Below are 23,762 nucleotides of genomic sequence, written 5' to 3'. Positions count from 1 at the left end.
GCCCTGCTGGCCGCACTGCTTCTTATACAAGCCAGGATGCTGTTGGCCTTCTTGGCCACCTGAGCACACTGCTGGCTCATATTCAGCCAACTATCAACCAGTACTCCCAGGTCCTCCTCTGCCAGGCAGCTTTCCAACCACTCATCTCCCAGCCTGTAGCGCTGCTTGGGGTTGTTACGCCCCAGATGCAGGACCCGGCACTTGGCCTTGTTGAACTTCATGCAGTTGCCCTCAGCCCATCGGTCCAGCCTATCCAGATCCTCCTGCAGAGCCTTCCTTCCCTCGAGCAGAAAAACACACGCACCTAACTTGGTGTCATCTGCAAACTTACTGAGGGTACACTCGATCCCCTCATCCAGATCATCGATAAAGATATTGAAGAGGACCGGCCCCAGCACTGAGCCCTGGGGGACTCCACTAGTAACCGGCCTCCAGCTGGATTTAACTCCATTCACCACGACTCTTTGAGCCCGGCTATCCAGCCAGTTTTTAACCCAATGAAGCGTACGCCAGTCCAAGCCATGAGCAGCCAGTTTCTTGAGGAGAATGCTGTGGGAAACGGTGTCAAAAGCCTTACTGAAGTCAAGGTAGACCACATCCACAGCCTTTCCCTCATACACTAAATGTGTCACTTGGTCATAGAAGGAGATCAGGTTCGTCAAGCAGGACCTGCCTTTCATAAACCCATGCTGACTAGTCCTGATCGCCTCGTTGCCCTATAAGTGTTGTGTGATGACACTCAAGATAATCTGCTCCATGAGCTTCCCTAGCACTGTAGTCAAACTTACAGGTCTATAGTTTCCCACATCTACCTTCCGGCCCTTTTTGTAGATGGACGTCACATTTGCTAGCCGCCAGTCGACTGGGACCTCCCCTGATAGCCAGGACTGCTGATAAATGATGGAAAGCGGCTTGGCCAGCTCTTCCGCCAGTTCTCTTAGTACCCTCGGGTGGATCCTATCCGGCCCCATTGACTTGCGTACATCCAAGTGCTGTAGCAGATCGCCAACCATTTCCTCGTGGATTGTGAGGGCCACATCCTGTTCCCCATCCCCTTCCACCAGCTCAGGGTACTGGGTATCCAGAGAACAACTGGTCTTGCTGCTAAAGACTGAGGCAAAGTAGGCATTAAGCACCTCAGCCTTTTCCTCATCTCTTGTCACTAAGTTTCCCGCCGCATCCAGTAAAGGATGGAGATTCTCCTTCATTCTCCTTTTCATGTTCATGTATTTATAACAGCATTTTCTGTCATCTTTAACAGCAGTAGCCAGATGGAGCTCCAGATGAGCTTTGGCCTTTCTAATTTTGTCCCCACACAGCCTTACAACATCCTTATAGTCCTCCTGAGTGGCCTGCCCTCTTTTCCAAAGGTCGTAAACCTTATTTTTTTTTTCTAAGCTCTAGCCACAACTCTCTGTTCAGCCAGGCTGGTCTTCTTCTGCACCGACTTGTCTTTGGGCACATGGGGACAGACCACTCCTGAGCCTTTAAGATTTCCTTCTTGAAGAGTGCACAGACTTCCTGGACTCCTCTGCCCTTCAGAACTGCCTCCCAGGGGACTCTGCCAACCAGTGTCCTGAACAGCTCAGAGTCTGCCCTCCAGAAGTCCAAGGCAGCAGTTTTACTGATCCCCCTCCTAACTTCGCCAAGAGTAGAGAACTCTACCATTTCTTGGTCGCTCTGCCCAAGACAGCTCCCGACCACCACATCTCCGACCAGTCCTTCTCTGTTTGTGAACAGAAGGTCTAGCAGGGCACCTCCCCGCTAGGCTCACTAACCAGCTGCATCAGGAAACTAAACAGGTTTCCTGTTCCCTAACAGGAACAGGAATCCCTAACAGGTATTTCATTACAGAAAATTGTTGAGGAAGAAGTCTTTTTCTTTGTTTTTGCTGCATAATAGTGAATGTGTTTTGATCATCTCCATTTTACACTTGCTTGTCAGTTCTTTTTTCCTTTTTGTTCCTTTTTTTTTTTTTGGCCACAACACCTAAGCATATGATTTATTCAATTTTCATACACTTATAAAAATATTATGCTAGGTGTGAATGCCCAGTAAAATATATAACGATCAGATTATTTACATGAACTGTAACCCTAGAATAATCAGGATTTATTATGTGAATGAAGAGGTTAGCAACTGCCAGTTTGACCTCAATTCTTTGAACAATGTTGCTTGATGAAAAACCTTGGTTATAAAGCTTGTTAGGAGGCTGATGTGGCAGTAGTTATAATAAGGACAAGACAAGGAGGGCTTGAAGGGTATGGAAATTAAATGCAAGCATGCAGCTCTGTCATGTGCTGTTCGTAACAGTTCAGCACAAAAAAAATCAAAAAAAAAAACAGAAAATGTGCAGTTACCTACAATGCTCCATATAGTGTTACAATATTGCTCCTATTTTGTAAGGTGTGTTTGGTTTTATATATATTTTTATACATATGTATATATATACATACATCAATTAGGCTGTCATATATCCATATCAAGACATTTGCTTGACAGATAATATAGGTTCAGGCTTGAATATTACTTGCAGCACACTTCACGTTTCTGGAAAGTAAAATACAAGTGAAACTATTGGTGAAGCAGAAGGCAGCTTGGGGCATAAAAGGAATGGTAAAGGGAAGAGAAGGAGGAACATCTCAAGTATCAAAAAAACTTGTGTGCCTGGGTGCAGTGAACCACGTCCTCTGTCCCAATGAACCTGTACTGATTTAGCCTGGAATTCTGATTTGCAACATATCAAGTATAGCGTTTTCTGAAAAGACTTTTGACCTTTGATAGAGTTAAAATAGTCCACTGTACCTATGGGGACATTAAATAGAATAACCTAGTTAAGATGTTTCATCTTTCATGCTTAATAAGGGATTGATTTCTTTTCATTCCAGTAATATTCTGAGGACTCTCTATTTTGTAACAGGGCAAATGAATCAGTGTGGAAGGCAGAACTGCCTCCTCCTTACTAAGATACTAGAACTTGAAGTAAATTCAGATTTTAAAATGTGATCTGTTCTTGTATACTTGGGAGAGCAGATTTTTTTTTTTTCTGTGAGGAAATAAGAAATGTAATTACTTGTGACATTGTTGTAACAGTAAAGTATCTTTCATATTATTTTACACTTTAACTTATCTATCTTCTTTCCTTTAAACTAATTAATCTGTTACTCAAGCCTATCATGATATTTGCTTGATAAGCTGAGACAGGTATGCATGGTGATAGAAGCCCATTTCAAAATTAAGTTTTTGGCAAATAAAACGCAAAAGAAACACAGGCCTACGTGGTGTTATATAGAACATAAAGTCAAGTTCATCCCCTCTACCTCACAGTCACAGATGGATGTGCAACAAGCACTTGTCTGGAAGTTTCATACAGCAGTGTCTTGGCACTCGTGCACCACAAAAAGGCTTGTTAGTATTCTACCGAATATTTGAGATTACAGTAAAAGATCAAAAGATTTTTTTAATTCATATATGTGTCCACATGCACCATTAAGAGAAAGTAAATCGTAAGTATCTCTTTAAATCTCTCTGACACGCACTCTTTACAGTTGTAGAAGATTGCTGAGGCAAAATTCCACGATGTTCATAAGTGGAACCTAGTACATGTAGAGGATCAGAGATGTATAACATTTTACTTGCATTTGTTTTATATAAAGGTCTCATAACACAGAAGTGTCACAGCTAGGTAGATTCTTAGATGATCCTGAACATGGTAGTATTTAAAGCTCATAGCAGTCCTGAACGGACAAAAAGCTATTGAAACTCAACATACATTACTGGAATACTCACAGAAGAAACAACTTTTAGCCCAGCTAACAAAATATTTCATTCTGATACAAATAAAATGCCTACTAAATTGTATAAAGAAATACTATTGTCTAGGAAGTTCAACAGTATCTTAAAATGAATTAGATTCATATTGAAAGATACCCTTGAAGTCTTTTAAAATGCATTGGTGCTTATTTTGAGTTATATGCTCTAATAAAGCTGTCATCATTCTGGCTTCCCTTTTTAGCAAAACTTTAAGAATCCCTGTGAACTGGTTTGAATTCATTTTGGGTTGGAGATTCTCTCTCAATCTCAGCAGGGGTAGTAGGCTATGATTCATAACATACGCTTTAGTTGGAGTCTCCTATTCCTATTTGGACTTGTCAGTTTACCTGAATAGTTTTTTTTCTTGTAAAATGCCATAAAAAGTCACTTGATTTACTGAATTCTTGACAGCATTCCATGGTTAGTATTAGGTTTCCTCTCTAAAACACAAATGTAGTTGTAAAATTGACTGTAGAAGAATTTGCTTATTGTGAACAGCAATGTCTAAGGCACAAAGAGAGCATCAGGAAATGCACCCCTGAAGCTCATAGCATTTGATCTAAACTGTACTTTGGTAAAAGGTAGTATGTCTGTTTCCTTATCCTCCCTACTCAGGACCCACTGGCTATTCATCTTGAAATCAATGCCAAAAATCCCATTGACTTCAAGGAAAATGAGTCTGGCCCATATTTTATGAAAGAAGCTAACATGCATAGCAGAAACTTGGCCAAATTCTCTATGCTTTAGTAAGGTAAAATTTCCAGTAATTAAATGGGTCCTTCTTCCTGAAAGTTGATAAATCCAAACATCACCACAAATCTCTGCACTTTCAAGAACTGAAATGTCTGTCTTCCCCTTCATTTGTGGCTATTTCCAATGGATAAGACTGTCTCTGAAACTCAGTGATTTATTTCACTTTAGACCACAGCATTTCTGTTTCTCTTAGACCTGTGACTATACAATATGATAGGATTTCAACAGACTTTTCCACTGGTTTCTTTCTTTTTTTTTTTTTTAAAGAGAGGAAAAAAAGAAGACTACGCATCACTGTATTATAGAAATAATTACAGCTGCATTATTGAAACTGTAATTTTACTAGCCTTGTGCAACCAGAATGTTAACACTGCTCTAAAAATGTACAGAGATATACATCTGCGCTTGAGTTTAACTGCTTGGAAAACTTTGGAATAAATATGAGGATTTTTTTTCCCCCTTCAGGAGCATGATGTGAGTGCTGTTACAGTACTAGTTTTGTTTAAATACAAGACCTGTACTGTAAGCCTTTGGTGGCTGAAAGGTAAATTACATTCATGCAAAACAAAACTGATGAACTACTGAAAGCTGTAGCTGCTGAAATAAATTCCTGTGTGCTAAATTTATGGGAACTATGCACTGTGTACACCACAGTATATTCACTTGCAGATTCAACTTTCAAATGACTTTCATTACGAAAGTAAGTAGCAATATTGTGAGAAAAAGGTCCACCAGTGATGAGTAGAAAGGTATAATTTTGTTGTTGGAAATACTGATGCTCATCAGCATATGTTAAACCTTGTATGGATCAAGGAGCATTGCTTGTTTATTTATTTTCATTTACTTTTCATTGCTGACATGGAGGTAGTAACAGGGCCTAAAGGCTCAGTTTATGAGGTACCCTACTGTATTAATTTATTTGATGTTGAAATTCAGGGCCTCCAGTGCCAAGGGTTCCTCCTACAGGCTGGCTTTGCTTTGTCTTTTATGAATGTACTTGTTTTCTCGGTGCTGTAACTGCAGTGTCTCCTGTTGCTATTCTACATGTTTTTACATTTTACAATGACCAGCTTACTGAAAAGGAGAGTAAAGGATGAATATTGTCTTCCTTTCTTTGTACAACTTTCTGCAGAGTATAGAATTTTGATACCTAGATAACAGAACAGGAAGACGGTCATTTTATATCTACTCTAGGTTTATGCTAAGTTGTGTAACTGTCTAGCATAAAAGTGTTTAGTATTGATACCTAGGTGTGATTGTTGTACTTCTCACTACAAATCATATGAAAGACAGCAAGTGTTGGTCTTCTACATGGCACCCACTTCATATAATTGTCTCGCATGCCATTTCCTGTTTCATATTCTAAAATCAGGGAGTCCTTAACAGCTGACAAAGAAACCATGTGTTGAGATGTTATTGTTGAAGAGCAGATAATTCAGACATGAAGTTTGGCATAATTAACTGAAAAAATATGTAGACTCCAGGACAGTCAAGACAAGCTTAAATTTGGATCTCTAATCCCTGTTAGGCATAAGAAGGTTCTCCTTACTGATCCACACCCACTAAGTGAACACAATCATTCTTAGTAACACTGCCAGACCACCAAAAAAAAAAAGAAAAATATATATATTTAAACTTGATTATTTTTAAAGTTTAATGACAAATCCTTTCCCTTCTTCACATTAAAGAAATAAAGGATGTGCTGGAGTCCCATTAAGGGACTGCTTTAGAGCCTGGTTCTCTGAGGCACTTACATTGTTTAAATTTTAATTTTTCATCTGAAATTTTTATTTAAAACACTGCTTATAAACAACAACAACAACAAAGTTTCTTATAGTCTTTGGCTTTTACTCTTGCAAAGTCTTCTAAGCTTTTTACCTGTCCCAATGAATTCCCTGCCAACTCCCAGAGGCATGTTTTTCCCTTCTTTTGGCCTCCTCTAGTCAGTGCTACAATACTGTGGGAAAGCACTCTCCTTAATGTCCTCCCATGATATTTCAACTAGGAATAGATTTTATATGAAAAGATATGTGACTACGTTCACCTTTGGTGTAAGGCCATGGAAGATATTTCAAATGGCAGTCAATGAGGTAACATCACATAAATTTGGCTCACACAACACACTGTTTAGAAACTGGGGAAATTTGTTACGTAGATGTAAAGCTGGGAGAATGGACTATAACCAATACTTTATGAGTCTCCACCCCTCTTCTTGCTGCAAAATATGATTTTCTTCATAATTAGAAATGATTTCCTAAGTAATTTCTTGGTGTGTGGTTTATTCATTGCAAATGTCTAGCCGGTACAAATGGATGTTTGAGCTGTTTTGCGTAAGGAAATGGGTCAGACATTTCAATCCTAACTGTATGAAAAAAATCTCAGAACCAAGTTTTTAATGTGAATAAGATGCTGCTCAATACAGTGTTACATATAAGTGTAAGGGTGCCTTGAAGGCTACTACTTCTGGTGTTAGTTGTATCAAATTCCAAGTTCAATGAATAGGTGAATATTCCCATTCGTTGACTAGTCTGCTATAATATTTATGAAAATCTCACCAAGAGAACATGAACAAAGCCAAAATAAAATCAGATACAATATGTATATAGTTAAGGAAAAACTCCTTCCTTTTAGAATTTACGCTCTGAGTGGCTAGGAAGAATGAATTTATTATTCTCATCTTTGTTTTGCAAAGCTCTCTGAAATCAAAGTTAGATTTACACTGCATAAAGCAAGATTTAAACACAAATTTAATATTAATTTACTGCTAAAGATGAGTTTAGCTGAATGAGATGAGAGCCTGCCAAAGAACTGGATGCATCTCTCTTAATTCCTCTTCAGATACCTTAACGAAAGCTAGCTCTGATTCTAGCACTCTTCATCAATGGATCTCAGGCCAGTGGTGCACCTGTGGCTGTTTCCTGTAGTTGGATGGAGAGGTGTATTGCATACGTAGCATTGTCCAGAAAATACCGTGTTGGAAATAGGTTTCAGGTCTCCTGATTGCTACCTGATAACTCATTTTATAATAAAGATACCGTTAGCAGGTGGACCACAGACATTTCCTTTGATCTCTGCTTGCTCACTCTTGCTTATTTCTAGTGCCCAAATTTGATGCTGTGAATGAGGAAAAATAAATTGTTTAAGTTATTTCACATGAAGCCTGAACCTGCAGTATTCCCCTCTGTTCTTACACAGGGGGTTCTCTAGCCTCAGGGCTTTTAAAATTGCTTTATTTAAGAAACAAATACTATAACTTCTTTGCAAAATCTTGCTAATTGCTGTTGTTGGTTCAACGCCCTCCACAGTTTAGATACACTTATGGATTTGTTGTCTTGCAAGGAGTCTTTAGAGAACCTGCAGTAAGCAGAGGTAGATTCCTTTCAACAGATACCCTCCTGGATCATAGAATCATTAAGGTTAGAAAAGACCTCCAAGATCATCTGGTCCAACCATTCCCCTACCACCATAATCACCCACCAAACCATGTCCCTAAGCACCACTTTCCTTAAACACCCCCAGCGACTGTGACTCCACCACCTCCCTGGGCAACCCATTCCAATGCCTAACTACTCTTTCTAAGAAAAAATGACTACCAATTTACAACCTAAACCTCCCCTGTCGCAACATGAGATGTTTGACCTTTTTTTTTTTTTTTTCCCCTGTATTAATTTTAAAAAGGGACCTCTATTACAGAGATTTTCATGGTTTGTTCTGAAATCTGCAGATGGATTTCTTGCTCATGTTTTTCTATTATGTGACACTGCTTGGTATTGTTTTCATGAATACAGATAGAATAAGAATTCTTATTGCATTGGTATCACTTTCATCTTTGAGAGAGCACATGAAATAATTTTTTTTTTTTTATTCAGAAACACCTTATAGTATAATGCTTAGACACTAGATTAATTATCACAGGCACTCGGCTGTTCATGAACAGCTCTAAGGAATGATGAAGTCAGACGGTCAGATTAACATCTAAAAGAGTGAAAGTTACCAAATTAATACAGACTCAAATAAACCTTTCTCATTTTTTCTTTTACGTTTTTAGGTCTAGCACCTGAATGGCGTATCATAAACCTGCAACTATCAATGAAACTTAGCACTTGCAATTTCAGGGAAATACACTGTATTTGTTTAAGGAACCCTGAGTGGGCCAACTGCAGGTATGTCCTTGAATTTTGTATGTGGAAGGTAAGTAGGATCAGTGGAAGACTGATCTGGAAGTGGCTGAGACCGTGATGATCACATGGGCACTGTGCTTTATGTGCTTTGTGGGCTTTCAACCTGTGCATCATCACGTTATGACACTGAATATCTGTCACCTTTTAATAATTTGGCACTTCCTATCTACAGGGGAATACTTCCAAATTAAGCAATGGAATTATTTTGAAACTAGCCATGTATTAGCTGTCTTTGAAAGAACTGTGCTAATGCACAGCACCGATCTATTGGAAAGGAGCAGAAATGCAAACAGAGATAATCTAGGTTATTACATCTTGTTATTTTAGGACTATACCACTATCTATTTTCAGCATATAAATATGAATAAATAAATAAATATTAAAAAACTGTGATGCTCTACTTTCCACTGACCTGCATCCTCTGCTTCTGTTCACTCTAATTGGCACTTACAGGTTTGGGCCCTTACAACTGCCATGAGAATGAATTAATTTGATGTGTTTTAAGCTCATGGTCCTATCACAGTTTAATTACAAGAATAAATTAATTTTGAATCTTTTTCTGTCCTTAAAAATATACCTTACTTTAAGAACCAAAAAGGGGTGATAGTTCCATTCTCATTACATCCCTGGGATTGCCATGAGAAATAAAATAATTAATATCTGTGCTTATTCTATATCATTAGTCTTTGTCCTAGGAATGGATTAATGAGAATATTCAATGAGAATCAGAACATCCTGGCATTCACTTCTGTGAAAACTCATTCTTGTGTCAGAGACTGTAATGAGGACTGAAGGATGAGTACAATTAATTCACAGCAACCTTAAGGTTGTAGTGAGAACAGAAAAGGTACATCATTCCAGACTGATGACCAAGATCATAAGAGAAGATGAAGAATGAGTAAGAGAAGATTGAAGTAAAAACATTTTAAATCTGCATTTTAAAGCCTTTGTTTGACAGTGTGTTTTTAAAATCCATGTGATTTTAAAATCCATGTTAGTTTTTATTGACTACAGTTTTCATTCCATTAGTGGGCTTTTTTCACCTATCCTTCCCAGATGTTTCTTCAGAACTAAGCAGTTACTTATCAAACTGATTTTTCCCAACTCTCCCAGGTAAGAGGTTGGCAAGAAACAAAAGAAGACTAAATTATTTTTTGTATTTCACAAAGGCTAAGAAACAACACTGTGGAACAAAATGACCTTTAGAGTAATTTCCTTGGTATCCATGGGCTTGAAACAAACACAGTGATTTTGGCTCAGTATAGATTTCTTAGGTAGTCTTTGCTGCAGTGATTAAACGATATAGTACTGACAGGGGTGCTCATTTTCTGAACTACTCACAATACAAAATAAAACACAGCAGCTCACGTAATCATGGAGTGTTTGGGTGGGCAGAAAGGAAGAGACACTAGCATAGGAAGACAAGAAGATTGTATGGCTGATTAGTTCAATGTTTATGTTAGGCCTTGCGTCATGTGTGTTGTGGGTATTATGTGTGTTGTGGAGCAGTGTCCTCGCAGTTGTGTAAGTGTTGCTGGCTTTAAGTAACAATTACTGATATAAAATAATACATGGTAGCAAGAAATTAAATGAGTGCATCTCCCTGAAAAATGCTTAAAATGGGTGCTTTGCTTTTGATTAATAATTAACATTGCTTAGTTTCTGTAGGCTTAACAGAATTATTATAACAGCATGCCCACTCCATTATATTTTAGGTAGTGTCAGGTTTTCCATTATTAAGCCCTGTATTTTTATTTTTAGTTTGTTTGGTAACATGGCCATAAAAATTGACTCCAGCCATGAACTTGCCAGGAAAAGCTCTCAGTTTAGCAGAGGTTTTTTTTTTTTTTTTAAATAATTTTTAAATACCTCAGCTATTTGATGGTTTGCAGGGGGAATGGAAGCCTGGGCTAACTCTTCATAGAGAGAGCTCTAGTGATGAGAACATGGCCTTCTCACAGAACGCTGTGGTTTATGGCATTTATTTCCTGTCACAGAAATGCTGCTAGAAGTTAAGTGGGGAAACTTGAAGTGAGAAGCTTGACAAAGAAAGAGAGGCTTCATACCCTTAATGCCTGATTCAGTATTAGAATATATCAGTTCTTCTTTGTTGCTCCTTATATGTAAGTCAGAGCTGAAATTAAATTTAAGTTGAAGGTATAAGAGAAAAAAAAATACTGGAAAAAAAAGACAGTAGGGCCATAGTGGTGAAATATGGACCATCACTGAAGAATGTAGCATCCAGTGACAGGATGGGAGGCAGTGAACACAAACTGAAATACAAGAAATTGCACTTAAATACATGAAGCAACATTCAGACTGTGAGGGTGGTCAAACACTGTAACATGTTGCCCAGAGAGGTTGTAGAGTCTCAACACTTGGAAATATTCAAAACCCAAGTGGATGTCGCCCTGGGAACCATGCTTTAAGCAGGGAGTAGACAATCTCCAGAGGTGCCTCAGCTATTCTGTGCATCTATGAATAATAATTATAATAATAGTAACAAAATGACAGGGAACAAGATTGAGACTTGTCCATGTTTTCTCTCCTTTACATTGCTTGCTACCTGGTGCAACAGCCTCAGTGAGGGAAAAGATGTGTGTGGTCAAGCAAGTGGGAGAGGACTGAGCTCAGTTTTGAATCCTACTGAGAGAATTCTTCGCGTTGAATATTGCCCTGAGCTGAGTAAGTGGGTTTCCAGAGGGCCATGGTTTAATGCATTCTTTACTGAAGTAGTGCTCTTCATGCAGCAGTGCTTATTCTTTCATATTATTCCAGGTACCAAGGAACTGACATCATGCAGAGACACCAGTCAACATGACGTCAGGTTGCTGAACAGTATTCTCTTTTTGCAACTGAAGGCCTACTTAGCCAGTGGTGTTAGAGAGGCTTAAAACTTGACATTTTGCCAGCAAGTTGACACTCCAAACCAGGAGCTTTACAAAGATCTGTACCTTGACAGAAGCCTAGCATGGAAACCTAATTATCTTATGAAGGACACAAACCCTGTAAGAAATACTACTCATGCTAGAGATGTATTTAAGAAACTGAACATACTGGCTTATTCTTTGACAGCAGGCCCTCTTGGGGAAATAGGCACACAGTGCAGGGGAGGTCAGCCTGCATTCAAAGGCTTGAGAATTTTTTACTACCCTAGCAAAATAAGAGAAGGGGTGAACTATGATGTCACTGCAATAACTGAAAGAGATGGCTCTGGCTATCGAAAATCCCACCTCTGTAACAGTTATTACTGGCAAAGAGTAGTGGATGGAAGTAGTCCCTGAGCAATCCTTTGTCCCAAGTCCTCCCTCACTTGCCCAGATGCAAGTGTTCAGAATATCCTGCAAGCCAGCTAGTTAGTCTCAACGATTACCCAGCTATTTTCTACAACAGGAGTTCATAAAGGCTCCTGGGAGGTCAGGTTAGTCAGAACATCTTTGAGGTAGTGAAATAGGTTAGATCCCCAAATGATCCCTGAAGATATATAGTGTTATGGTGTTTAAAACCCTCTTTTGCTTCTCCATTGTGCCGGTCTCTGGTGCAAAAACTAGAGCCTTTGCAATTTGGACCCCAGTCCTTGCAGAAATAAACCACAGTGCAAGATGACCTTAGAAAACTGTTCCTTTGACCACAACAGAACTGGGGAGTACATTTTTGACACAACCTCCTTCTATTTGATTCACCTACATTTTAAAAATAAAACTACCGATAAAGCCTCGCTCTCCCCACCCCTATTTTTTCTGAAACTCTGTAGTAACACACAGAGACTGTTGCAAGTAAGGTTTTGTGTGTGCACACATGCGTGTACACATTAAACTGATACATTTAATTAATGAAGACACCTTGGGGCTTAGGTCTCATCTTGAAATCACAGTATAAAAAATTAAATGTGTGTATAATGTGTGAATGGTTGCCACTGAAATCTGTAACCCATGAAACATCAGCTGTATTCCTACTTAAGAAAGTGTTTTAAATAATTACATAATATGACTAATACAGTAATAGTGCTACAGTAGCAGCATGACTTTGGCAAAAATAAATAAGGAGGAGATATATGTCTTCTTTTTTACTCTGAAGCATGCAGTACAAACTTCTCTCATTGTTTTCCTTGCATGCATACATGGGAAGTTTGTTAAAGTGAGAATGGTTTCACTGTGAGCATGTGCAGTGACTAGAAAAAAATGTTGAAAAGTATTTGGGGCATCTGTGCTCTACTTTAAAGTATGTACAATTATAAATAGTAATTGACATAGCCAAAACAAGGCATATTTCAGAAGGTTATCACAGAGGGAATCACATTTTCTTTGTATTGCAACAAAGATTTTTTCAGGTGCTTTGGCACCTGGGAGAATTCATATCATGTTGAGGATCCAAAGCTCTCTGTGCACTATAAAGACTAAGTACCATACAGTAGTATTTGTAAAGATTGACACTTGCTTGTGGGAATAAGGAGTGGAACTTGGAGGAAATTGGCCAGAGCATGAAATGTAAAATGATGAGGATGATGACAACACACCTTTATTCCTAGCCCTTAAGTCAGGAGTTCCTAACTGCTGGATTTCAACTGAAGTTAGATACTTCAACTGGAATATAATTTTCTCGGAAAGACAATGAGGGAACCCTGTTTCCTTATTTGCCAAGAGAAGGCTTCCATTCAGTTTTGCGGAAGTAGTTTTTAAGTGAGGGAGAACTGGTGCCTGGTTATGTTTTCTAAATCCCTGACAAAATGCCCTAAAACTGTGGGCAACAGAGTGCACATTCTGTATTTTCTTTAGCTCATTTGTTGTGTAGTGTGTAGTAAAAAATCGCATCTTCACTGTACTGTAGTTACCTCATGGTATATGGAACCAGCTTGTTTGGCAAAATTTGGAATTTCATCTCCAGTGAGTAGGTTGATGATTAGAACAACTTTCAGCTGCTACGCTACTTTCAAGTAGGGAAAACCAAGTGCAGTTGTGGATTGCTGGGGCTGTGTGTTTGTCAAGGAAAAAGGTCTCTACCATACTTTCCTCCCTCCACAGTGTTAATCACATTTTCTTTCATTGTGTGTATGTGTATAGATAGAATCGCAGAGTAGTTTGGGTTGGAAGGGGCCTTTAAAGATCAAATGGGCAGAGGTGTCTTTCCCTAGATCAGGTTGCTCAAAGCCTCATCCCATGTGATTTTTGAATACTTCCAATGATATGACAACTATCACTTCTCTGGGAAATCTGTTTTGATGTCTTACCACACTCAAGATAAAAAAAAAAAAAAATCTTCCTTATATCTGATCTAAATCTACTCTCTTTCAATGTAAAACCATTACCCTTTGTTCAGTTACAGCAGGTCCTGGGGAAAAGTTCTCCATCTTTTTTTATAAGCCTCCATTATGTATTGAAATTTTGCAATAAAGTCTCTGTGGAATTTTCTCTTCTCCAGGCTGAACAAACCCAACTCTCTCAACTTTTTTTTCACAGGAGACGTGTTCCTCTGCTCATTTTCATGGCTCTTCTCTGGACCCATTCTAATAGGTCCATGTCTTTCTTGCGCTAGGGACTCCAGAGTTGGATGCGGTATTCCAGATGGGGTCTTGCAAGAGTGGAGCAGATGGGGAGAATCACATCCCTTGACCTGTTGCCCACACTTCTTTCTATGCAGCCTGGGGTATGATTGGCTTTCTGGGCTGCAACTGCACATTGCCAGCTCATACCCAATTTTACATCCAATACATCCAACAGTATACCCCAGTCCTTCTCCGCAGGGCTCCTCTAAATCAGTTCATCATCCAGACTGTACTGATAATGAGAATTGCCCCAACTCAGGTGCAGGACCTAGGTTGCTTACGGATTGACACTGGAATGCAAGAAGTCACTCACATTAAATGAAATTCATTTTCAACTTTACTAGTATTGAAATCTAATCAATGTCTGGAAACTGTAGCATTTATTGACTAGTTCAGGTGCAGAAGCCTACCCGTGTGGATTTCAGTACAGAATGGAAAGTGATTTGACTGTTGCCTACTGAGAGAGACTCTCATCTTAAAGTTGTTTCCAAAGAAGGAAATGTACCTTTTTTGTAATCTGATAAAGTGAAATAATTGCCATCATAGCTGAGTTTTCCCATGTGGTTTAGATACTATTTAGTACTGTTCTAGTTCTATCATAGGAAATGAACACAAAGAAGTGTGTAGTTAAAAACAAACAAATAAACACCATGCAGTGTTACTCTTAAAGAAATTCCAAAAGCTCTGTGAGAGACACAGTTTTTTGATGTAACAATAAATTATATGAGTGCGAGCTCTGAGTCTGAGTGCATGTGCTAGTTTCACATTGTTCTTTAAAAATACTTCCCATCATATTTACAAATGACATCCCAGGCATTTCTGACAGAAGTGTGGATATCTGAAAAGTGGTCTGAGGAAAACATAGTACCAAATGCAAATACCTGCTCCAGTGCCCTTCTGGGAATTGGCTTATTAAGGAAAATTAATAACTTATTTTGTGGAAGGAAAAACATTTTCTATCATCAATTTTCATTTTAGTTTATTGCATTTTCTTCAGTTAGTGGCATTCTGGTGAGTGGGCTGAAAATCTTGCTTTTTAAAAGTGACTAGTAACTAATATAGGTAAATAGTAACAGGAACTCATTTTTTTTCAAAGTTTTTGGAAGGGTGAATGCTCATACAAGCAAATAGTTTGTCACAATCTTCAGTGTGTGCACATGAAAATACCGGTTAATACTATCAAAATGTGACATTTAGTTGTTTCTGTTTTTTATAGAGCCTGCCTGTTCTGCAGCTGTTCCTTATTACGCAAGCTGACTTGAAGCTGAAGTGTAAACATGAGAAGAACAGAATAGTAGTACTATCTTACCTGCTCATTTGATTTTCCAAGTTCCACATATCAACCCTTGCAGTGAGTATAAGTCTTTCTAGTACAAATCTAGCCCAAGAGCAATCCAAGGTAACACTAGCCCTAATAATAGACACAGCAGGCTGATGTTAGTCACAGAAGTCACAAACTATTAGGTGTCTGCTGTTACAGACTGTGGTCTTACTGTATGCTAAAACCCATTCAAAACCTTAAATATAAATCTTTCCAAATATACAAATACATTATTGCTGGAAGTAGGGGGAGGGGGGGAGAGGTGACTAGTTTGTCATCGAAGTTCTTGGAGAATAAGAATTTCTAATGAGAAATTATTACACGCCAACTTACCTTGTTATGAAGATTTTTATATGGAATTTTGAAGGGCATAAGATCCCCCCTCTTATCTTTTGCTATAAAACAAAACACCATAGCTCTAGGTGAGTATTAAGTGTTGCCCACAACCCTGACAGCTGGACCGTACAAGTGTTGATCCTTATTAGATGAAAATATATGGAAGAATAGTTACCCATAAAGTGGTATTGTTTATCACCCTGAAAGTGCATCAGCACCAATTCCTAAGCTTATCAGGCCATGCCACCTGGATGAGAACTATCCTGTTCTTCACATTCACCTGCTCAAAACCCACACTACAGATAGAAATTACTAGGAGTCTTCAGGGTAAAATGTTAGAAACTCTCGCCTGAGGAAGCAGGAGACATGATGAGCAGGAGGGGGCAGCTTCAATGGTTCTTCAGTACAATCTTTGATGTGCAAGTCTGTGGTCTTCAAGACAATATACAGTTCAATATTCTAAAAAGCTAGGTGAAGAACAATTTCCTTTTTCTTTATTGAAATGAAGATCCTTTGAACTAGTGGCTTATAAAATAAGGGGGAAATGTCTGTACCTTTACAGACATCACGTAATTTTGGAGGTTTCTTCAAATGAACGATTTCTAAAATGATACAGTTCTGGTTCTTACTTTGTAAATCCTCTTCAAAACCACTATCAATGTCAATCAAAGAGCATTCAAATCAAGCTGAAAGCGATCTCAGTTTGCGGTTCTGAGATGTCCATAGTAATTCCAAGTACTGGACTGTTTTTTTTTTTTGTTGTTTTTTTTTTTTTTTTAGACAGGGAGAGTCATGCTGAGTGGGTTTGGAAAGACAACCTAGGAAGAGATTTACTTTGGTGTTTCAGTTTGCATTAGGCTAAATGGATGTTTTAGATATCTTGCTAAGGAGGCAGACACTGGAACGTTAAAATTCCTTTTCTTTCATTCTGGGAAGACAACATCAAGCTGTGTACTCCAAAATTGTTGAAAAAAATAATGGACAAACAGATGAAGGGGAAGTTTTTGTCATTCTTAAGAGAAGAGAAAATTAGATATGACTAATGATGTTTCCAGTGGTATCTAGTGATCCAGCTGAGACTGGGATTTCATAATTCTGTACACTGTTTGTATATATACTAAGAGACAGTTCCTACTCAGATAGAATCTAAGCAGAGAATAAGACAAAAGGGGAGTGAAACACTGTGGTATTAGCCTGAATTTTAGGACTAAAAATCTCTCAGCAGATTAAGTGTGTATCAGACCTGGGAACTGAACCCCACTCAGTGTCTCAGTGACAAGGCCAACAGCTCTAAGTTTAAGAGAAGGAATCATATGGGTAACCTTCCAGAGCATGAAATAAGTGTCGGATTATAATTCCAACTTCACATTTTTTACCTAAACCAACCCAGAAAACCAAACCTCTTGAGGGTCTCTCAACACTTTTAATGCACCCATCAGTACATATTCCAAACAGCATGTGTATGCAACAGACAATAGTGATTATTGTGGGTGGCAAAATACACAGTGGGTTGCAGTAGCAGGGATTACATCCTGTATCTTTTTAATATAATACATGGCTCATATTTCAAAAACTACAGAGTGTAAAATATGACTTTGATTAATATTTTCATCCAATCTAATGCCTTCATTTGTTCCATTGTTTCATTTTAAACAATAGTATGCAAAAGATTCCGATGTTATGTCAGCTGAAGCTTAGCAACTGCTATTATTGATTATAGCCTTAATGGAAACTTCTCAGCAGTTTACAGTATTTTGTTAGGATATTTGAAGAGACCCAAAGTACAAAAGAAGCAAAGCTAGGTTTGGCAAAGAGCCTTTCTTTTGTCTCTGAAACTTTCTGCAGTAAATTTAGAACAGAAGAGCATTTCTCTGGAGTAAAAATATATGTATTGCTGGCTACAAGTGTATGTTTGCTGCCTCACCATTTTAGAATTAGATGATGGACTTATTTAGTAGATATTGGATAGTAAAAAAGTAAACCCCATAATTTAAAACGTTCCACATTACCACATTCCAAGAAAAACATGGATCAGTGAAAAAAACCAGCAGTATTGTAATAAGAAAACAACTAGGTGCATTTTTTCCAAAACCTAAACCCAGAAATCTAAATGTATGAGTTACTGGCTAAAAATGCCATTTTCATGTCTCTGTTTCCTCATAAACTGAAAAAAAACAAAACCAACCTAGACTTCAGAAAATAAAAAAATAAGATCTAAGACTCCAGGTCAAAGCTTAGATCACCACTGTAATTTTATGATAATCCTTTTTGAATCTTAATGTTGCTTTTTAAATTTTATAAACATGCTTTTTTATAGGAGATTTATCATTAGAGCAATTTTGTTTTGTTTTATTTTGATGTAAGATATTTCTGGTAGTGTTTTTTAAGGAATTGTAGTAGTTACTTTGACCAAAGGATTTCTATCAATGTATTTCCTGCACTGGCTTTGTTACTGAATCTAGGAAAGGGGTCACTCTTGATGTGAGCTACAGCAAACTGCTGACACGTAACATGCACCCCATTTCAGCAGGATACACGAGTCTCTGATTACTTGACATCTATTTCTGATTGTTTCCCATTTCTAAGTATCAATTGTAAGTTATGACTATGCAGTGAAATGCTTATACTTATGTTCAACTTTAAGCACATGCTAAAATTCCAGTCTAATTCTCTAAAACACTAGCTTAATTTGAGTTTTACTGAGTCATAACTGCAGTGGTTGGAAGTGAGAATGGAAGATAGTGGGAAGATTAAAGGAAGAGAACACTTTAGACAGATTCTTGAACCCATGCTCTTCTGAAGAGTGCTGAAGTAGCTTTGCTTTGGCTTTCTGAACAGTTTTGCAGGGCAAGGGAAAATTTGTACCTGTGCAAGAAAATATGATGGACATAACTTCACAGGTATTTGTTCAAAATAAAGAGGGTCCCTGAAAATGGAACCAGAAAAAAATCATTATGAGAAAGGTAGGGCATACACAGTAGAGGTGTAAGGAAGTTGAGATGTGATTTTCTCATCCTGCTGGATGTGAGTATGCTCCTTTGTGTAGTTTACCCTTTTTTGAACTTTCAAGGAAAGATTTGTAATCTGAGAGACGGATTGGAGATGGATGACTTTATGGATTACAGATATGGATGTCAATAGAATAAGGTATGTCGCAGTCAAGGATTCTGTTGCCTCCACTAGGCTCTACTGCTGTCTTCGTGTCTTTGGGAGGAAAATGTTCCTTTCTCTTAACCCTGTGCAAAATCATGCACCAGTGACTTAAAAGGACTTAAATCCCATAGAAGTCTCATGCCTCTAAATAACTAAACCACCAGCTGTTTTCTAAAGAGCAATTTCTTTTATGTCTAATCTTTCTTGCTTTATGCATGTGGAAGGAATAGAATAAGAGGACTGAAATGCTACTCACTTGTTTGTACATCTATATGAAGATACTGGTATGTGATGGTCTCTAATATTTCAGTCACTTCCCAGTGATAGCACTGTTCCAGACTTCATATTTATTTATCTTCCAATAGCACACAATATCACTTGGGGGCAGAATATATTTTTAAATATAATTAATTTTGGTGGAGTGAGGACAAAGAGGATTCCTGGATGCTGGATATGCTCAGCTGTTTGAGCTCTTGATGTTTGTTGATAGTCAAATATTAATCAGAAGGATATAACATGTAAAATAAAAGTACAATCAACTTTCTGATTACCTCTTTTATCTCCCTTTTGAAAGCTAGGCAAAAGGCAGGCTCTTAACGATGCTCAGTGCTTTGTATAACTCCATGACGGACCAGAAAATAGCACCAAAATGTGGTGTGTCAAATGCATCTCCCTTAGGAGGCTCAGTGTGACTACTCCATTATGTGCCCTGACCTTCACTGCCTGAAGGACAAGTTTTGTTCTTGAATGTGTTTCTTTCGACCTTTGCTTTGCCCGTTTTTCTGCCAGCGTGCCAAAAGCAACTGTTGAAATAACTAGGATTATTTTATTCTGTGATGTGCAGAGAGAACACAGAGCTTTTATTAAACGAATAGAAGTACATTTAATGAATTATAGCCCTTTAAGGTAAGGAATATTGTTTGGTGAATGATGCCCTCATATATAGAAAATACAAGATCTGATTCCAATTTAAGCCATAGGTTTCTTATGTAATAATGGGATTAATCACTAAAACACTTATTATTTAAGCTTGTAATGTGATGTAAGGTTAAAGTGATGCTTCTAAACAGCTTTGGAGTCTGTACAGCATGTTACCATCTTCATCTGAACATCTACAGACACACATTGCTTACCCTGTATACTGGGCTGTAGGGCACTGCTGTGAGCTGTTCAGTGTTGGAACTTACCTTCAGGAACATGTAGTATTTATTCAATAAGGTGGTTGGCCCGTATGAAAAGTAGGTCACATTTACTGTGATGAATAAGGACACTTCTTGGAGTCTGAGTTTTTAAACAGGGTGCCTAACATCTAAAGGACTGTTAGGAGTTTTAAACAACTTTGTATCTAAAGAAAGTCCATATATACATTAGGAATATTATCAGTGTTCAGCACCAATGGCTGGCATGTATTAAAAAAAAAGTCAATTCATATGTACAGGTTTACTGAATCACTGTCTTTTTCCAAATTTTTCTCTTCTAACCTTTACCCTCTTCTCATCTTTTCTGTTTTCACCTTAATTTATACGTGCTTCATTTGCCTTCCCTTCCTCCTTTTCTTTTCACTGGCTTGTAAGCAGAAGATGGAACAGGGTAGGTTGCTTCCTTTTGAAGCAAGGTTTTTAATATCTGATGTTCAGTTTTTTGAAATTAGGCAAAATTTGTTACAGCCAAAAAATGGAAGCATCTTTAAATCAGCAGGTTATTGTTATAAGGACTGCATCTGCAGTTCATATCCTGCTAAGTGATATGATTTTTTTTATGCAGTTGATAGGAAAATTGAAGTGTAAAGCACACCCACCAAAAGGCTTAAGGCCCTTGTGCAGTATAAAGTCATTTTGAATTATGTTATACTGAAAAACTACCCTCTAAAGAGACAAAGAAATTCAATTTATGGAGTCCAAATGGGGGGAAAGCCTACAGGAGAAAATTATTTAAAAAAAAAGTGAAGTCAACAAAATACATTTTTGTTTTTGGCCAAAGAAACTCTTTTGCTCATTGCATTACAACTTAACAAAAGAAGAAGCTGGGTTATTGCCTGAATGATAAATCCTTTGTGAGGCATTGAAGCTCACTGCACATTATTCCTGCTTTTCCCCTCACTTAACTGTGCTGTGGTTTTATGAGTTACAAGCAAAATGTGCACCTCAAGTCAAGCACTCTTAAAAAACCCAGCAATATAATCTATTTAGAGAAGGCCTGAAGCATTTTTCAGAACAAGTGCATCATTTTAAAATTTTTTCCTTGGGGAATTATTTCAAAAAAAATATGTATTTTTGGGGATTTGTACCAGGATATTTCTTAATTATTGCTGACATGTCGCCCATAACACCATCGGCTCCGTCAAAGGGCAGGAAAAAAGAATGTCTTCCTTAATCATGAAGTATAAACCAAATAAATTTAGCAACTACCTCGTGCTATTGAAGCAACAAATTGATGCCTTCAGAGCTCCCTAATGACTTAAATATAAAAAGAAAAAAATAACAGGAAAAAAAAAAAACCTGCATGTTGCCAGGATGGAAACATCAACTTTTGGGGGGAACTTTTTAGAGCTACCCACTGACTCAGAGACCCGCAGTGACTCAGTGACCAAAGATTTTCTAGTCAGTCAGCAGAAGCATTTAAATTGTGAAAGTAGCTAAGTGAATCAGAGGTATAGTAAATAAAGCCTTCAAGGAATCATGATCAGGGTTCCAGTTCTGCACATATTTAATACCTAGAATAGCATTTAATAGCATGAGTTATCTTACTATTTTGGACAGGACTATTAAAAATAAAGAACAAAAGCTAAGTTGTTCCACAACACATTAGTAGAGAGTGTCCATTCAGTGTGTTCTAAATCATCTGCAACTTTCTGTACAACAGCTCCCTTGAAGAACCAACCCATACTAAATCAAGTATAGCATGTAACTTCATCTGTGTGAGTGACTGAGTGATACTAGATGTGCACATAAAATTAGGCATGTAACTGCAGGGTAGATTTTTACATGCTTGCTGTATTCAGGGCCACAGGTTCTCTGCTGCAGTGAATCTATGCATATCCGAGAAGCTTAACTGAGAAAAGTCCCCTCTTCTGCCTTGTTTATAAACTTTCTTATTTTTTAGGATTTTAAACATACCTATGACTCTTGAACTTACGGCTATGAAAAGTGTGTGGATAACTATTAGCTTTTCAGGACTCAACAGGAACAATGACAAGCAAGAAGTTTCATCCTTTTCATTACTTTTTTTCACATTTCTCAAGCTATTTCCTCCTAAGCTAATTTTGGCATTCTTGGTCTCCTTCAGAAAATAGTACTGGAGAGACTTTACTGAATCCAGTTGACTGTAATCATGTAGAGCCATACATTTCAGAAAGTCCGTGTGCAGAATTTCATGGGAGATACTGAGTAGTACCCAGGGTACAAATGAGTAATATATGTCATCCTTTGAACTAGATGATACCATTAAAATATAATAGAGGCCTACCTTTATCTCAGTGTTCCTTGGAGCTGCTGGCATGTACATTGAGAAGAGCTTTCCAATCATGCACTTCTTTGGAAAAAAATGCCACTGGTATGGGGGTAAGTTTTCCTCCTCTCTTTCGTAGCTTGCATGTTGGGATGTCAGTTCAGACCTTGTGTGAGAGAGAGAGTGTTAGAGGAACTCAGTGAGGAATGTACTGTATTATTGTCAGTAATTATCAAGCTTCTTAGTCTCATAGGGAGAGAAAATAAATGATTTTGGTCCTCTTTTTCCCTCCCTTATCTTAGCTGACTAATGGAAAATTTGTCTCAGTGTGGAAAGGTGCTTTTAAAAATCAAAATACGTTTGGGCTATAGCCGATATAAATTCTTCTTTGGCTTATTGATGTTCCACCAAGAAAGGGAGACATTACACCTGAAGAGATGCTCAGCACCATTCCTGGGAGCCTGACTGCTCCATATGGAGACTGTCTACACAGGATCAGTCTTCTTCACCAGCAAAACACATCCAAGTGTCTAGTCCTTAATATTCTGTAGCTTTTATGCAGAAGTGAGGACATGTTGCTTTGACAACAAAAAACTGTGTATGTTGAGGAAGCAAGATTGTTCTAGTAACTTTTATAGTCCAGCCAGCTAAGTGGTTTTCTGTAGATCTGGTGGAATTGATTTTATCTCTTTTCTCCTGTTTTAAAGGTGACGTGCAAAAATGTATAATTTTGGTCTGTACAAGTTATTTTTCTAGAGTTCATCCTCAGCCATTGATTTGTGTTGAGTTTTTCAGATTTGAATAAACTCAATACACAAAAGAAGTTTTCTGGCATGAGTCTACATTTTTATATATTTGTAATATGATAGCTTTGTGGAGTCCCAGTGGACACTGAGGTTACATTGTGCTATTTGCTTCATACATTTTTAAACAGACAAAGCCACTCCAGGTAGGCCCTTACTATTAAAACTGTAGTCAGTTATGAAAGGAAAGAAATATAACCATGTGTTTTACTTACTATGTACCAAAGCCATCCATCAACACCAGCTCACTTGAATTTTGTCTCTGATTCAAGTTTTGTGTTTTGTGGAAGTGATTGGAACCAAATCAGTTATCTAACAAATGCTTCTCACAATGGTAGATGCAACCCTTATGGATTTATTTATTATTTTACTGTGGAGAATATTTAGATTCTTACAGGATTGGACATTCATTG

The 23,762-nt window shown here is 37.9% G+C and overlaps 1 long non-coding RNA gene across 6 annotated transcripts in view; it reads right to left on the bottom strand.

Annotated features, from left to right (window-relative positions):
- LOC106033940 (uncharacterized) overlaps positions 1-23,762 on the bottom strand; it is a 287,150-nt gene that overhangs the window by 19,580 nt on the left and 243,808 nt on the right. For all 6 annotated transcript variants that reach the window (XR_010831755.1, XR_010831753.1, XR_010831752.1 and 3 more), the window contains one exon: positions 22,565-22,712. This is a non-coding gene — a long non-coding RNA (uncharacterized lncRNA). The remainder of the gene's footprint in view (positions 1-22,564; positions 22,713-23,762) is intronic.

This window comes from Anser cygnoides, chromosome 5, assembly GCF_040182565.1.
Source record: "Anser cygnoides isolate HZ-2024a breed goose chromosome 5, Taihu_goose_T2T_genome, whole genome shotgun sequence".
Classification (NCBI taxonomy): domain Eukaryota; kingdom Metazoa; phylum Chordata; class Aves; order Anseriformes; family Anatidae; genus Anser; species Anser cygnoides.
The sequence above is the reverse complement of the archived record's forward strand: the minus strand, read 5'-3'. Positions and strand labels throughout refer to the sequence as shown.